This window comes from Adiantum capillus-veneris, chromosome 20, assembly GCF_014529385.1.
Source record: "Adiantum capillus-veneris isolate H3 chromosome 20, ASM1452938v2, whole genome shotgun sequence".
NCBI lineage: Eukaryota > Viridiplantae > Streptophyta > Polypodiopsida > Polypodiales > Pteridaceae > Adiantum > Adiantum capillus-veneris.
The window spans coordinates 97324491-97341064 of NC_140950.1; the positions used below are offsets into that span (position 1 = coordinate 97324491).

Genomic DNA, 16574 nt, shown 5'->3' on the forward strand with positions numbered 1-16574 from the left:
TCAGCAATCCATGACTGTAAATAGAAGAAGTGTTTGTGTATGTGAGAGAGAGAGACAGTTAGAGATGGGGGGGGGGGGGGGGAGGAATTTATACCATGAAACTCTCATCTTGCAAAAAAAGCTCATCCTTCCATAGGTTAACTGATCCGGTTGACTCCTGCGCTGGTTGCTTAAACCAATCCTCCATATCCTGTTTACTAGTTGATGGCTTAAGATTATTTCGAATAGCTTGAAATGTGGCTTCATCAAGAAGGGTTTCTTTATACTTTTCTGTCTTTTCAAAACAGATTTTAACGCAGTCAATGGATTACTGGAGATCTCCATTGCCTCGTCATCACTACTGACATCTAAAACAAATCTATTCCTCTCCTCCTAATACTTGGAGATAGTGGCCACTGCAAAGTCCTCCCGCAAACAAAAAATACTTTGTATATCATGGAGGAAAATGTACGACCTATCTCAAAATTTAAACTATGGCACTCCTGGTAGCGTTAAGGTGGCTTGCCGCTCATTGAAACCTGACACATCTAGAGGTAGGTTGATATCTGAGGTTTTCACTTAGAGAAGATTTCTTTGTTTCACCTCTTTTGCTTCTTCTTCAAGATCAATGAACTCCTCTATCTCTGTCACTTCAATATATTCCTCATTCTTTTCTTCTTTTTCATTTGCTGGTAAATCTTGTTCCTCCATGACCTCCTTAAAATCTTTCATAAGACTTGTAAATAATCCATTTAAAAATATTAGAAATCCAAAGGACTCTTGAATCAGCTTGCACTCCCGATCATGTAAGCTGCACCAATTGGGCATGTACATAAGAGGCAGCTGATTATACTTCTTGTAAGACTGTCTTTTAGGATCATAGTCTTTTAAATGGACTACCACCATTTCACCAACAATAACCCTGCCCTCTTGAGTGTGAAGATCAAGCTTCTCTCGTTCCAAAATCAAGTGTTCACTCTGTTCAACTATAAACACATCAAGATTAAATGGAGCATTAAACATGTAGGAGACCAAATCAAACTTATCACCAACCCCAGAAGTAACTGCAAAATCTAAAAGCCTTTCATCAATCACTGTAGGGTCTTCATAAATAACTGTCTCTTTTTTCTTTTGGATTGTTGCAATACATTGGGCACTCTGCAAAGTAGGTGTTGAAAAATCCACTTCTCTCTTAAGTAAGTTGGGTACAGTAAATTTTGGAGTAGAAGGGGACTCCATTTCTACAGATGGGTCAGTATCAGGCTCCTCCAAACCTAGAGCTGGCTCCTCCAAACTACTGGCAGGCTCTGCAGCAGTTATATCAATGGGTTCTGTGAAGTCTACATTCCTCTTCATTGATGTTTTTAACAGCTCCGGTAGTCTTCTTGGAGGTTTCCTTCGCCAACAATGCGCTCGGGATCAATTTTCTGCCTCTTCCTCCTATGTGATCTTAAACCTACCATTTATTTCATACTCACAAATATAAGTTTCAATGAGTATATATAACAAGAAGAGCACCAAATGATCATATAAGTTTTGAACAAACTATGATTAGGTATCTCACAATTGTTAGCAACTAATCATGTAGTCAATAAAATAAGATGATTACTATGGATTAAATGCAAAACTAGGCAAAAGTGGGTTATATATGTGAGGAGTAAAATCCATACAAGTGGATCACGGCGCGAAGAGTACATAAACAAATATCCATACAGCTATAGGTGCATCATGATCCACTTAGTCGGCTTTCAGAAAATAGAATAGCTACCAATACATTAGAGCAATTGTACTTTCAGAAAAAACGTTTGTACAAAGTCAAAAGAGGATCACGGCGCATGGAGTATGTAAATTAATGTTAAAAACATTGTTGGCGTGCCGTGATCCACTTTGCAGGCTTTGATGCATTGAAATACCTACGATATTATTATACAAAAAATCCCTTTGTAAATATTAGAAGAGGAGAACGGCGCCCGGAGTGTGTAAATGAATTTTCATAACGTAACTAGCACGCCGTGATCCAATTATGGAATTTGAAAGGTGAAATGATCTTTTACATTTTGAAGCACACTCACAGAACACAACTAAACTAAGGACATAGTAAAACTGAAGGGATTGGCTTTACCTTTGCCAGGACTAGACATTGTTGTTGGAGTAGAGGTTTTGGACTAGGAATGTAGTTTTGAGTCTTCAAGCTTTTGGTTTCTGCACCTTGAACGAGGCAGAGGCCTTCTTAGGTGTCTCTTTTCCACTTCCTCACTTTCTCTCTCTGTCTCTCAAGGCTTTATCTCCGTCTCTTTCAAGGTCTGTAATTAGCTTGACCACACCAGTTAATCTCTCTTTCTCTCCCTCCTTCTCTCTATCTCTCTCTCTCTCTCTCTCTCTCTCTCTCTCTCTCTCTCTCTCTCTCTCTCTCTCTCTCTCTCTCTCTCTCGTTATTCTCTCTCTCTCCTCTCCCCTTTTCATGCAATAATAGATATTACCGTTGGTGTTTTTAACAATGCGAGTCACATATATTGAACGTGTGTTACAAGGACATGCATTTAATGGGCGGTACGACCAAAAAAGTGATTTTTAACATCCCAAAAATACGTGTACATTTATAGTAACAAATGCACACTTGATTTCATGATAAGAGAGAGAGAGAGAGAGAGAGAGATAGAGAGTGAAATACAAAGAGAGAGAAAAAGCATGCATAGACGACCTCTATGAGAAGGAGAAGGAGATAGCTAACTGAAAAGTCAACCTCTGCGAGAGATAGAGAGAGACAGAGAGACACCTACAGCCAAGACATCCTCTGCAACCAAGATGCAAGGCTCCTACACGCGTTTTCTTCCATTTGGATTCGACATAGAAAGGTATTTCCATAGTGATTTTTGTAGATGAAGAGTCAAAAAGAGATAAAGAGAGCGAGAGAGAGAGAGAGAGAGAGAGAGAGAGAGAGAGAGAGAGAGAGAGAGAGAGAGAGAGAGTGAGAGTGAGAGAGCTAGATTTTTTGATAGTCTATTAGGTTTGGAAGCTAAAGACTGAGAGAGATCGATGGAGAGAGTGTGAGAGATAGTATTTTTGAAACTTTGCTTGGTTTGAAAGAAGAAGAGACAGAGATAGAGAAATACAAAGAGAGGTATGTCATAAAATGGATCACGGTGCACGGTAGAGCGTTCTCTTTGCTTGCTTTTGTGTACGCGAGCCGTGATCCATACAAAGAGAGAGAGAGAGAGAGAGAGAGAGAGAGAGAGAGAGAGAGAGAGAGAGAGAGAGAGAGAGAGAGAGAGAGAGAAAGTATCCTACAAAACTGTTGAGGCTTGCAAGGAAAAATATAGATTACAAATTTTTCTCGATCCTCTTGTGGATCATGACGCCCGGACAGGTACTAGCCTGGCTTAAAGACGAACCCGCACGTTGTGATCCACAAAAAACGGGGTGGTGGGGGGAGAGAGAGAGAGAGAGAGAGAGAGAGAGAGAGAGAGAGAGAGAGAGAGAGAGAGAGAGAGAGAGAGAGAGAGAGAGAGAGAGAGAGAGAGCGAGAGAGATAAGGAGATAGAGAGGGAGGGGGAGAAAGAGAGAGAGAAAGCGAGAGAGAGAGAGAGAGAGAGAGAGAGAGAGAGAGAGAGAGAGAGAGAGAGAGAGATAAGGAGATAGGGAGAGAGGGGGAGAAAGAGAGAGAAAGAGTGAGAAAGAGAGAGAGAGAGAGAGAGAGAGAGAGAGAGAGAGAGAGAGAGAGAGAGAGAGAGAGAGAGAGAGAGAGAGAGAGAGAGGAGAGAGAGAGAGAGAGAGAGAGAGATTTAATAATCATTAAAATTGGGGCTTGTTGTCTAAAAGGCTTGAAGTAAGTTTCTAAATTTCCTTCTTTCCCTTGTGGATCACGACACACAGTAGTCTATTAGCCCATGTCACCGTGCACTGTGATCCCAGAGAGAGAGAGAGAGAGAGAGAGAGAGAGAGAGAGAGAGAGAGAGAGAGAAAGAGAGAGAAAAGAAGGACAGGAAAGAGAGAGAGAGAGAGAGAGAGAGAGAGAGTGATCCTCTGCATTTTTCTCTTTCAGTGTAATGGCAAGAACCAAGGCAACAGCAAGGAAGGCAGGGAAAGGACCAGGGCTTGCAAAGAAAGCATGTGGAAGGTCTGCTAGTAAGAAGAAAACTTCAGGTAAACCAATGAAGATATTGAAGGGCCCAAGAATGAAGAATATTCAAAGAAACATGGGTTTATTTAGGGAGATCAGGAAAGCTCAGAAATGTATTGAGCTTTGTGTCCCTAAACTTCCTTTTCAAAAGAGCAGTGAGACAAATCTGTGAGGAAGCATGTGCTAGTACAATGAGGTGGAAGGCAGTTGCCCTGTTATGTCTTCAAGAAGCAGCAGAAGATTTTCTTTTGGAGTATTTTAATGATATTACCATTGTTGCTGCTCATGCTCACTGTGTGACAGTAATGAATCTTAAGAGAGTGCGTTGGAGATACGATAAGCTTCTTATCCCTAATGAGTTTATTGATCCCAAAATGAAAGATATACTGCTAATACCACCAAGCCACCGAGTTCAAGGGGTTAAGATTCATGAGGTTACTCATGAGGTGAACACAAGAGCCAGAGTTGAGCAAGAAGAAAGACGTCACTCTGAAGCAGAGAAGTTAAAGAGTATACAGTCTGCTGCTGCTGACGAAGAGGCCCAGAGGAGAAATTATGGGCAAGTTACCACAGAGCTAAATGAAAGAAACAATTATGTATTACACTCCATGACAGAGGGACTGTTAGCAAGCATTCCCCTTGCTAATGGCAGTAGGCAATTAGCACTAGACTGTGTTGATATTGGGATATTGAAAGATCCAAATGCATAGATTACCAACTCTACTGTTTATGTATGCCTAAAGTAAGTGCTCATCTCTACCTTTAAGATCTTTCTTTGTTGGTACTTGGCCTCTAATTAAATCCTTGTTTGTGATTGTAGCTTAATAAAGAGCCAGCTCCCTCAAGAAACCCAAAATGAAATTTATATTTTAGATCCACAAATGTCTGTGCCACTTCGAATAAAGAACACCCCTCATGACACATTGGAGATATGGTTTTTCCACTATCCAATGCTCCAGGTGACAACACTGGTGTTGCCATACAAATCAGCAAATCATTGGAGCCTTGTATGTATAGAATTGGAGAAACAAGTGGTATGGACTATCAACTCCATACAAGCAACACATTTAGAGATAAGAGTGTAAGTGTTGATAAAAACTTTAGTGTTTATTTGGGGAATGGTTGATGACCTGTATATTATTAAATAATAAATAACATTCATTGTTTACAGATGTATAAAAATATTACTTCATGTCTATGGAAAACTCTGTGGAAATCATGAACTGTACAAGTCCACCTTTAAAGCTGTCAAAGTGCTTAATCAGACAGATCCAAATTCCTATGGTTGGAGATGTCTTCTCCATGCAGAGTATATACTCCATAGTTTTTTGGCTCTTCATCCATTTATGTCAAAGGTATTTCCTTGTTATGGTATGGTCCAACATTAGTGCTATTATTAATTAAATTATTGACCACAAGTTAACCTAATTTTGCAGAATGCTCTGGAAAATTATACATTGGAATATTTACAAAGGTACCGCGCTTCAATGATTCAACATCTACTATAACTTTCAACCCCAAGAATTTTAGATGCAGAAGACAGTTTTGTTGACGACCATATTATGCTTTAACAATAACCGGTGAAGAGGTAGTCATGCCAATTTCCAACACCCTAAACCAAATTCCTCAAAGTGACCCCATATTAGAGGAAAAGACACCGGTAAACTTTGCAGTTGGAGGAGCTGAATCCGAAGTTGGGGTTGAGCAATGTGAAGTAGACCAAGCCCCTGAAAATACAGATGTAAAATGCTCCTCGGAGATGAAGAATGCAACAGAGGTTCTAGGCCAAGCCGAGGAGGATAAGGGAATGCTAGGGGAGGAGGCCAATATTGCAAATCAAGGCCAGGAACAGACAACAGAACAGGTTAACCATTCGGTCATGGAAACAAAGAGTCATGTACTTCACAAGCACAAGAGGTGGATACCCTTGGCAATACACAAAGAAACATCGACACTCAACAACAAATTGTCAACATTAGAAATGCCAGTATGGACTCTTGCTTCAAGTAGATATGGTTGTTCTGGTAATATCCATTGTATTTAAATAATAAATGCTTTTTAATTTCTAAATACTTATATGTATGCACACAATGATTGCAGAGATTGATTATCTTGGATCTCAATGGATTGCTACTGCTATGACAGTCGTACAGTGTACATACAGAGTTCTCCGATTTACGTAGTTTTCGGTTGGGAAATAGAGTATTAATTCAACCAGGCACAAAGGAATTTTTGAATTTTTTGATTCCAAGGTTTAGGGTTGCTATCTGGTCTTCAATGCAGTCCCATAACCTGAATCTCCTTGTTTCCATGGTTTGTAATTTGGCTGAAATTCAGCGATCGACATTTTATTTTGTGAATAGTCAAAGAAATTGTAATACCATTGCGGGACATTTCCACCCAACTAAAGCTAATGTACTACTTTTCTACAAGCCCTTTGAGCAGATCAATGTACCTTATGATGCTTTCAATACTTTGTTGATTGATGACACACCACATAAGGGTTTACTTAATCCATCCGGCACTACTATATCCCCACCTTTGTTTGAAGGGCATCTTCACGATTTTTACCTAGAGGACATTTTGGTCCCATACCTGCAAGCAATGCACTTAAGCCCATTGGCACATCGGAATTTGTACTTACAAATGTACTTAGCAATTCATTGATTATACCTTAAATTGATACTGTCTATCTGTCTATGTGTTTCGAATACTCAGAGAGAGAGAGAGAGAGAGCCTTGAGCAAACACTTGATATTAAAATTAAACTAGTCAAAAATGTTACATTTCCTTGAAGCCATTCATGGATGATTACATGGGCACAATTTGAACACGGCCAGAGAGATCTCCACAAAAAAAAATGCTTCTCTCTTCGTTGCATTACTCTTCGTCCATCCAGCAAAAAAGAAAAGTTTACGGAGTCAATGTCGGCAGTCTCCTCCACTATGTCATGTCGAAGTTGCAAAAGATTGCATTGTTGCCTTATTGTGATTACTGTCATAAGATTTAGGACTTTGTCCACCACTTCCACGTCTTTGATAGCATTGTTTGCCAAACTTGCTGCCTTGTGATCCATAGGCACATAGCAACCTTCAACAATGTGAGAACGCTTGTACCAAAAGGAGATTATTAATGTCTGTGCCACAACCATATACTTGACAATGAAAGTGTCAAGAGCAATCTCGCAACATATGCCATTTGTTTCTTTCACATACCACCCTCGATCAAGAAGCTTATCACACAAGAGGGAATCAAATGATTTGCAGAGCAGCATTGTTTTAGCAACATGTACTTTGCAGGTATGAAATAACTCAACAAAGAGACCAATAGGACAAAAATTTGCAGGTTTCACTAATTTAGTGGGTACAGAGTTTCAGAGAGACCTCTGAACATCCCTATAGAGCCTGCTCCTCAATGCCTCACTCATTGTTGTGTCGGGAACGGGCCAATCCACAAAGTTCCAGTTAGTTGGTAGTGGAACCTTCACCAACACTCCTCTCTGATTCCTTTGATTGAGTTGGTAGAAATGGTCATAGAAGAAAATACCCTCGTCTACCAGGCTTTTGCTAGTTCTGCCAGCATATTGCAAGACTCCAATATGAGCATGGGTCACAGAGATGAGACCTATAATGCACTCCAGTGGCTCCCATTCCTCATATGACAAAGGATAAACATCTGTGAATGTAATAGAAAAGAAATAAATACAAACAATTGTATAACCTAATTATATACCTGTGATAAGAGAAGAAAAAAACAAATTCTCATATGAAATTAAGATAACATTTATAGAGTGTTAAATAATTAACTTACAGTTGCACCGTGGATTATGCACCATGGAGACATCGCCGCCATTAGCAATCACATCAGAGTGAGTGAAAACTGTTAAGTATGGAGCCTGATTTACCCTTGTAATTTTTTGTGGTAAAAGCGCGCATTTGTAAGGCCCCCATTATGACGAGAAGCCATCGTGCGTGAAGGAAAATCACTCACCGGAAACCAAAATTTTCACGGACAAGAATCAGGGGCAAATTTAAAGGCCTTGGGGGCGGAGGCCCCCGAGAATATTATGGCCGGACGGCGGCCGGAAAGTGGTCGGAAAACAACCGGTCGGTTGGCCGGTGGTCGGAAGTCAATGGCCGGTGGCCGGTGGCCGAATTCAAAAGAGGACTTGTCTTCTCAAGGGCGGCCACACATGGGCGGATTGGAGGGTCCGATTTGGACTTATTCGCACAAGGGCGGCTACACATGGCTGTCTCTCATAAGAGAGGGCAGCCCTTTTGGCCTATAAAAGGAGGCCATTTCTACACACATTTCATAGTGTGAAGTTGATGCAACAAGGTGAGTGTGAGGTGGTGAGAGTGAAGCAAGGCGGGAGATCCATTAAGGGTATAGTCCCTTTGTAAACTACTTCTTGTTTTGAAGTACTAAAGCCATTGAGTGGCTGCTTTCCCGTGGACATAGCCCACATTGGGTGAACCACGTATATCGTGTGTACTCTCTCTCTCTCTCTCTCTCTCTCTCTCTCTCTCTCTCTCTCTCTCTCTCTCTCTCTCTCTCTCTCTCTCTCTCTCTCTCTACTCTATAATCTCGTGTATATAAATCTGTCTCTCTCCATTAAGTAATCAACTCAATTATCTATTTAGCTACGTCTTATTTTTTAACAACTGGTATCAGAGCAAGGTTTGCTCGTAGCTAAATTATCTCAAGGAAAGGATTCCTTGAATTGAGTGGGAGTTATGGCGGAGGAAGGGAAGCTCAAGATTGAGAAGTTCAACGGCAAAAACTACCAACATTGGAAGATGCAGATTGAAGACTATCTCTACCAGAAGGACCTCTATTTGCCACTAGGCGGTCTTGCGAAGAAGCCCGCAACAATGGCAGATGAAGCATGGATTGTTCTTGATCAAAAGGCACTGGGAACAATCCGGTTAAGCTTGGCATCAACAGTGGCCTTCAATGTTTCGGAGATGAAGACCACGGAGGACTTGATGAAGTCACTTGACGACTTCTACGAGAAACCATCGGCATCCAATAAGGTATTTCTTATGAAGCGCTTGTTCAATCTAAAGATGGCAGAGAATGGTTCAGTTGCAGAACACCTAAATGACTTTAACACAAACATAAGTCAACTTCGATCAGTGAAAATCAATTTCGATGACGAAGTGCGAGCTCTCCTTATACTATCATCTCTACCGGATAGTTGGGATAGCCTTGTGATGGCTGTAAGTAATTCTATCTCTGGCACAAATACTCTTAAGTTTGATGATGTTGTGGGTGTTCTCCTAAGCGAGGAAATGCGAAGGAGAAGCACAGGAGAATCATCAAGTGTTGCACTATCAGTGGAAACAAGAGGAAGGCTTAAGGAGAGGTTCAAAAACCAAAAGGGTCGTGATCGCTCAAGGCGGAGCAAGTCACGCACAAAGTCAGTTCTTGAATGTTGGAACTGTGGCAAGAAGGGCCATGTCAAGAAGGATTGTTGGTCCAAGAAGAAGAAGGAGACAGAGTCTCAAGACAACAAGCCAACATCAGAGGCTAATGTGGCAGGTAAAGTAGAGCAAGATGCTCTAATTCTCTCATTAGACAATGTGTCTAATTCCTGGATAGTAGATTCCGAGGCTTCATTCCATGTGACACCACACAAGCAACATTTCCAAGACTACACCAAAGGTAATTTTGGGTATGTATACTTGGGAGATGATGAAGCTTGTGAGATTGTCGGCAAAGGTACAGTTTTAGTCAAAACTGCTAACGGAAATGAATGGAAGCTTAAAGATGTTAGGCATGTTCCTTCTCTTCGCAAAAATTTGATCTCTACAGGACAATTGGATGATGAAGGTCACAACATTGCATTCGGAAACAAACGGTGGAAGATCTCAAAGGGATCTTTGGTGGTTGCCAAGGGAGAAAAAGTCGGTACACTTTACTTGTGTACTGTTAGCACGCAACCTTCAGCTTGTGCAGCAACTACAGAAGTTGACAGTGCGGTGTGGCACTACCGACTTGGGCATATGAGTGCCAAAGGAATGCAAATCCTTCAAACAAAGAAGCTTCTACCAGGTTTGAAAGAAGTGGACTTAGAGTTTTGTGAAGATTGTGTTTATGGTAAACAAAAGAGGGTAAAATTTCAAAAATCAGGAAATGAAAGAAAAAATAAAAAACTTGAGTTGGTTCATTCTGATGTTTGGGGTCCTGCAAGTACACCATCACTTGGTGGCTCATTGTACTATGTAACATTCATAGACGATGCGACTAGAAAAACATGGGTTTATGTCATGAAGAATAAATCCGATGTATTTTCCATATTTCAAAGGTGGAAAGCCTTTGTCGAGAATGAAACAGGTACCAAGGTTAAATGCCTCAGATCCGACAATGGAGGCGAATATTGCAGCCAATCTTTTGAAAGCTTTTGTGCTAGCAATGGCATTCAGAGGCAAAGGACAACCCCAAGGACACCTCAACAAAATGGGATTTCCGAAAGGATGAACAGGACAATCATGGAACGAGCACGAAGCATGCCGCTACATGCAGGCCTATCGCTTGAGCTTTGGGCGGAAGCTGTAAGTACGTCTGTGTACCTAATCAATCGGTCACCCTCAACGGCATTGGATGGGGGAGTTCCAGAAGAGGCATGGACAGGTAAACCGGTGAATTATGCATTTCTCAAAGTGTTTGGGTGTGAGGCTTTCATGCACATAGATAGAAGCCTAAGATCAAAGCTAGATGCAAAGTCCAAAAAGTGTTTCTTCATTGGCTATGGAGAAGGAGACTTTGGGTATCGCCTATGGAATCCTGAAGATGGTAAAATCTTAAGGAGTAGGGATTTAATTTTTAACGAACAAAATATGTACAAAGATTACTTGGAAAGAACACAAACAAAAGAAACAGGTGATGAGTACATGGAGCTTGAGGACGGTGAAGACTCAAGGACTGCAAACGGTGACAATGTGCAACAACGTCAACCAAAGGAGGAGCCTCAACCTATTCCCCGAAGATCTACAAGAGCAAGTAGACCTCCAGAAAGATTTGTTCCTTCCTTCAACCATCTCTTGATCTCAGATTCTGGAGAGCCGGAATCATATGAAGAAGCTATGCAACATGAATCCAAAGAAGAATGGACGAAGAGCATGCAAGTGGAGATGGACTCACTACATCGCAACCAAACATGGGAGTTGGTTGAGTTGCCTAAAGGTAAGCGGGCACTTCAAAACAAATGGGTGTACAAGCTAAAGGAAGAAGAAGGTGGGAAGAAAAGGTACAAGTCTAGGCTTGTGGTAAAAGGTTTTTCTCAAAAGAAAGGTATTGACTTCAATGAAATATTTTCTCCTGTTGTAAAAATGAACTCAATTAGGCTTGTCTTAAGCCTTGTGGCTGCTCATGATCTAAATCTCGAGCAAATGGATGTATATACGGCATTCCCTCACGGTGACTTAGAGGAGGAAATCTACATGCTTCAACCAAAGGGGTATGAAGTAAAAGGTAAGGAGAAAATGGTTTGCAGATTAAAGAAGAGCTTGTATGGTTTAAAGCAAGCATCAAGACAATGGTACTTGAAGTTTGATCGATGGATGTTGGATCATGGATTCACAAGATGCAACTCGGACCACTGCGTCTACACGGAGAATTTGGGAGATGGGAAATTCATCATCCTAATGTTGTATGTTGATGACATGTTGATTGCAAGTGCTAACATGCAGGACATCAAAGACCTAAAAGAGGAGCTGTCCAAATCTTTTTCAATGAAAGATTTAGGTGCTGCAAAGAGGATACTTGGTATGAAAATATCAAGGGATAGGACGAAGAAGACAATAAAGCTATCTCAAGAAGATTACATCAAGAAGGTACTAGAAAGGTTTGCAATGCAAAATGCAAAACCAGTTTCTACACCTTTGGCTGGTCATTTTAAACTAACGAAGGATATGTGTCCAAAGACACAAGAGGAGATAGCCTATATGTCTAAAGTTCCATATGCTGCAGCGGTAGGTTCTCTAATGTATGCTATGGTCTGGACAAGGCCAGACATTGCACATGCAGTGGGAGTTGTGAGTAGGTTCATGGACGACCCAGGTAAAGAGCATTGGCAAGCTGTGAAGTGGATACTTAGGTATCTAAAAGGGACAACAACAAATGCTTTGTATTTTGGAGGAACTGATATTTTTTTAGAAGGGTATGTTGATGCAGATATGGCAGGTGACAAAGATACTCGAAGGAGCACTACTGGCTATGTGTTCACGGTTGGAGGCACAACAGTAAGCTGGGCTTCAAAGCTGCAGAAAGTGGTCTCACTTTCTACCACGGAAGCAGAGTATGTAGCAATGACGGAGGCAAGCAAAGAAATTCTGTGGCTTCACAGATTATTAGAAGAGCTTGGATTCAAACAAGACAATTGTTTCTTGTACAGTAATAGCCAAAGCGCTATCCATCTTGCGAAGAACTCAGCCTTTCATTCAAGGACAAAGCACATTGAGGTGAGATATCACTTCATACGCACTCTTTTGGAAGAGGGACAGCTAAAGCTAGGAAAGGTGCATACAAGTCAAAATCCTGCAGACATGTTTACAAAGGTGGTCAACAAGGAGAAGTTGAGCTTTTGCTCATCTTCAATTGGCATTCAACGATAAGAAGCTAGAATGGAAAGTAGTCACAGGTTTGGTTTGGAGATCAGTCTCCAAGTGGGAGATTGTTAAGTATGGAGCCTGATTTACCCCTTGTAATTTTCTGTGGTAAAAGCGCACATTTGTAAGGGCCTCATTATGAGGAGAAGCCATCGTGCGTGAAGGAAAATCACTCACCGGAAACCAAAATTTTCACGGACAAGAATCAGGGGCAATTTTAGAACTTTTTTTTCGCCGGAATATTCCTTTTCACCGGAATATTATGGCCGGACGGCGGCCAAAAAGTGGTCGTAAAACAACCGGTCGGTTGGCCAGTGGCCGGTAGTCAATGGCCGATGGCCGGTGGTCGGAAGTCAATGGCCGGTGGCCGGTGGCCGAATTCAAAAGAGGACTTGTCTTCTCAAGGGCGGCCACACATGGGCGGATTGGAGGGTCCGATTTGGACTTATTCGCACAAGGGCGGCTACACATGGCTGTCTCTCATAAGAGAGGGCAGCCCTTTTGGCCTATAAAAGGAGGCCATTTCTACACACATTTCATAGTGTGAAGTTGATGCAACAAGGTGAGTGTGAGGTGGTGAGAGTGAAGCAAGGCGGGAGATCCATTAAGGGTATAATCCCTTTGTAAACTACTTCTTGTTTTGAAGTACTAAAGCCATTGAGTGGCTGCTTTCCCGTGGACGTAGCCCACATTGGGTGAACCACGTATATCGTGTGTACACTCTCTCTCTCTCTCTCTCTCTCTCTCTCTCTCTCTCTCTCTCTCTCTCTCTCTCTCTCTCTCTCTCTTTCTCTCTCTCTCTACTCTATAATCTCGTGTATATAAATCTGTCTCTCTCCATTAAGTAATCAACTCAATTATCTATTTAGCTTCGTCTTATTTTTTAACAAAAACATGTTGAAAAAAATTTTCTTTCACAGTCTTCTTACCGACCTCGACTTTGAAATCCAGAACTCTTGCTTTCCATGCAAAACCAAATATGTTTGTTGCTTTCAAGATTTTTCTCCTTCTTGGCTGCATAAGAACCCAAGAACCTTTGCTTATCCTCTGCTCTTGCCACCTATTATTTGTAGTGAGAGAGTTTGAGATTGAGATAGTGCTTATGCTACTACATGGTCTTCTTGGCACACTAATGGTGAGGCTGGTTGGGGACAGTGTAGAGCAACCTTTCGAACTTCTTGGGCGGGTAGAAGACGAAGCCATAGGTAAAATGAAGGGAGAATGAGGTTTGAAAGCCCTTCATAAAAGTAGTGGATATCTTTTAATGAAGGGAGAGAGCTAGCTATCAATCAGTAGTCAGGTGTCATGAACTTGACGGCTACTAACAGTGGGCCCTACTTTGTGAAAGCAGGAAGTTACCTTACGAAAATGGGACAAAACTCAATATTTTAAAAAAAATTCTTTTATTTTTGTGTTGCTTTCCATGTATTTCTACGTTACGTAAGGTTGTTGCTCAATGGCTGCGCCTTCTTTTCTCTCTCTTCAATAAGGTCCTCCAAATGACCTCCAAAATTTCCTAATGTTAGCATTTTACAAAATTTTAAAGAAGTACTCCCCTTGACCGTTAATTTTTTCTCAAATCTAATTTTTGGATGAGATAAAGAGAATCCACCTTTTGAAATGTATGAGTTTTATAAATCTACCCTTGAGTATTTGTGAATCTATCACTAAGAGAAAGTAGTTTTGTTTGCCACAACCGTAAAATATGCCACGTAAACTCCCAAGAGATAGAGCTACTCAGAATTCTCATGTAGCTAACACTTTAGATGTGGTTCTTTCTGATACACAAGCGCCACCAGCACCTGAATTTTTACCTGTACCAAATCAGATGTCGCTTGCTACAACACTCGTAGAAGTTTTTGGACGTGACGAGGATTTGAAGGCCTTGCTCAAATCTGTGCAACCACGTCCATTTTTAGGGACGGGTGATGTTAGCGGCTGGACACACTCAACGGAGGATGATTGCCTAGCGGGATACTAATTTCCTTTGTAATCATTCCTTAATTGAGAAGAAACCGTCATTTCACCTTTGTAAATAGTGGAGCTTGCAGAAGCTTCCAAATTGTATCCCATTTTTTACATTTAGACTTAGTAAATGGTTAAATTGGAACATTAGGGTTTGAGATTGTAAGGTATTTATACCACTTTGACCTTAATGCAAAAAATCTTTTGTCATTTTGATAAGTTTTGTCTGTGTGAGTTGAAGTTACTCTGTGTACGAGAAAGAGTGAGAGTTTATCTTGACGCTATGTGCACACTGGTGGTCAGAATCAAGTGCGGAGAAGTGCAGCGTGTTGCCCCCGAAGAGAGCTACGCGCCAACACCTACATTGTAGGTGTACGACCCAGTTTTGCAACGTCGCCCCCGAGCTATATCTGGTGATTCAGTGAGCATACGTTGTCCGTTTTTGCATTTCAGCATATACACGTGTTTGCAATGAGTAGAGCTACACATTAGGCACTTTAGTTTTCCAAAATGATGACCTGCAAAAACTTGTCATACATCCTACGTGATTCTGCACTGGGTGTTTAGGGTTGGGGTTTTGGGTCACGGACCTTAGGGAGAGCGACCTATTAGTGTTAATAGGATTTCCTTCAAGTTCCGTAGCATTTTGAGAACGTTTGATGGGTATTCGGCTCTTGAAAGCGTTGTAGGAAATCTCGTCTTGTGTACTCTTGAAGGCTGTAACTTAAACATTGGGTAGAGACCTCTATAGGAAGTAGTCAATAGTCGGTCGAGTGTAGGTTGACACCCTATGCTTGCTTCCACGCGCCTGCGAGTCGAGCTTCGTCCTTAGCTAACAAATCTTGTTAGGTGAGTTCTCGTTGTGCTGACGTCCGTCGCGGCGTATCCGCCAACATTGGCGCCGCTGCCGGGGACGAAAACCCTAGGTAGGTGACCGAGACTAGTCCTTGAGGATAGGGATTCTTTGGCTTGCCAGAGTCTTATTTTACATTTAGATAGGATCAGAGGGTGGGGGACTCTCTAGGTCTTAGGAGGAGTCTAGGGAGCGAGTATCTGGCCTAGATCCTTCGACTTAGGTAGTATTAGGTGGGAGAGTAGGAGTTGGAGTGGTAAAGGCGGTGAAAGGATAGCTTGAGAGTTCGGGGAGGCCAGGAAGCAACCGAGACACCAAAATCACCATCTCACATGATGAGTAGGAGTAGGGTAAGTAGAACATCATGATTTATGGTATGAAGCACTTCATGCATGTTATATTTACTGTTAGGCTCATCAAAGAGCTGTAAAAGACGAAAAAGAGTGAATAGAAGCTGAATTGAAGTTCAAAAGTTTCTGTGAGTATTTCTGAGAGAGCTGCAAAGCATAGGGAGTACTTCTGTCAGAAAAAATTTAAATTTTATGACAGTAGACATCCTACGCGTAGCATGTCTCCAGGGGGGTTTTAGCAGGGAATTTGGGGAAACTGAGGTCACCTGTGTGTTCAGAGGCTGGGTTTCACCCTAGTAACATATAGACTTGAGTGTTTTTTCCTTATTGGATTGCCCAAAAGCTAAAAGGCGGACTCAAAAAACGTAAAAGTTCAGAAAAGATTTCAATTGAGAAAAATTTGCATATTTTTGCACTTGTAAGGCATATTGGCACTTTTTGAGAGCATAAGGAAGGCAAAGTAGCACTTTAGTCTGAGAAAAGGAGCAGTACACATCCTATGCGTAGGATGTCTACAGGGTGTTCTGGTGAGAATTTTGAAAATCTGAGTTGACCAGTGTGTTTAGAAGGTAGCAATTACCCTATATTCACTTGGAAGGGGGAACTTGACCATATCTTGACAGGATAAGGCCAAAAGATGGAAATTGCCAAACATCTTACCCAAATTGGGCCCAACACATTATTTTAAGACCAAAA

The 16574-nt window shown here is 41.5% G+C and overlaps 1 pseudogene; it reads right to left on the reverse strand.

Moving 5' to 3' along the window:
- Positions 1–5725: 5725 nt before the first annotated feature.
- Positions 5726–13913, reverse strand: LOC147432957 (uncharacterized; annotated as a pseudogene).
- Between the last annotated feature and the right edge of the window lie 2661 nt (positions 13914–16574).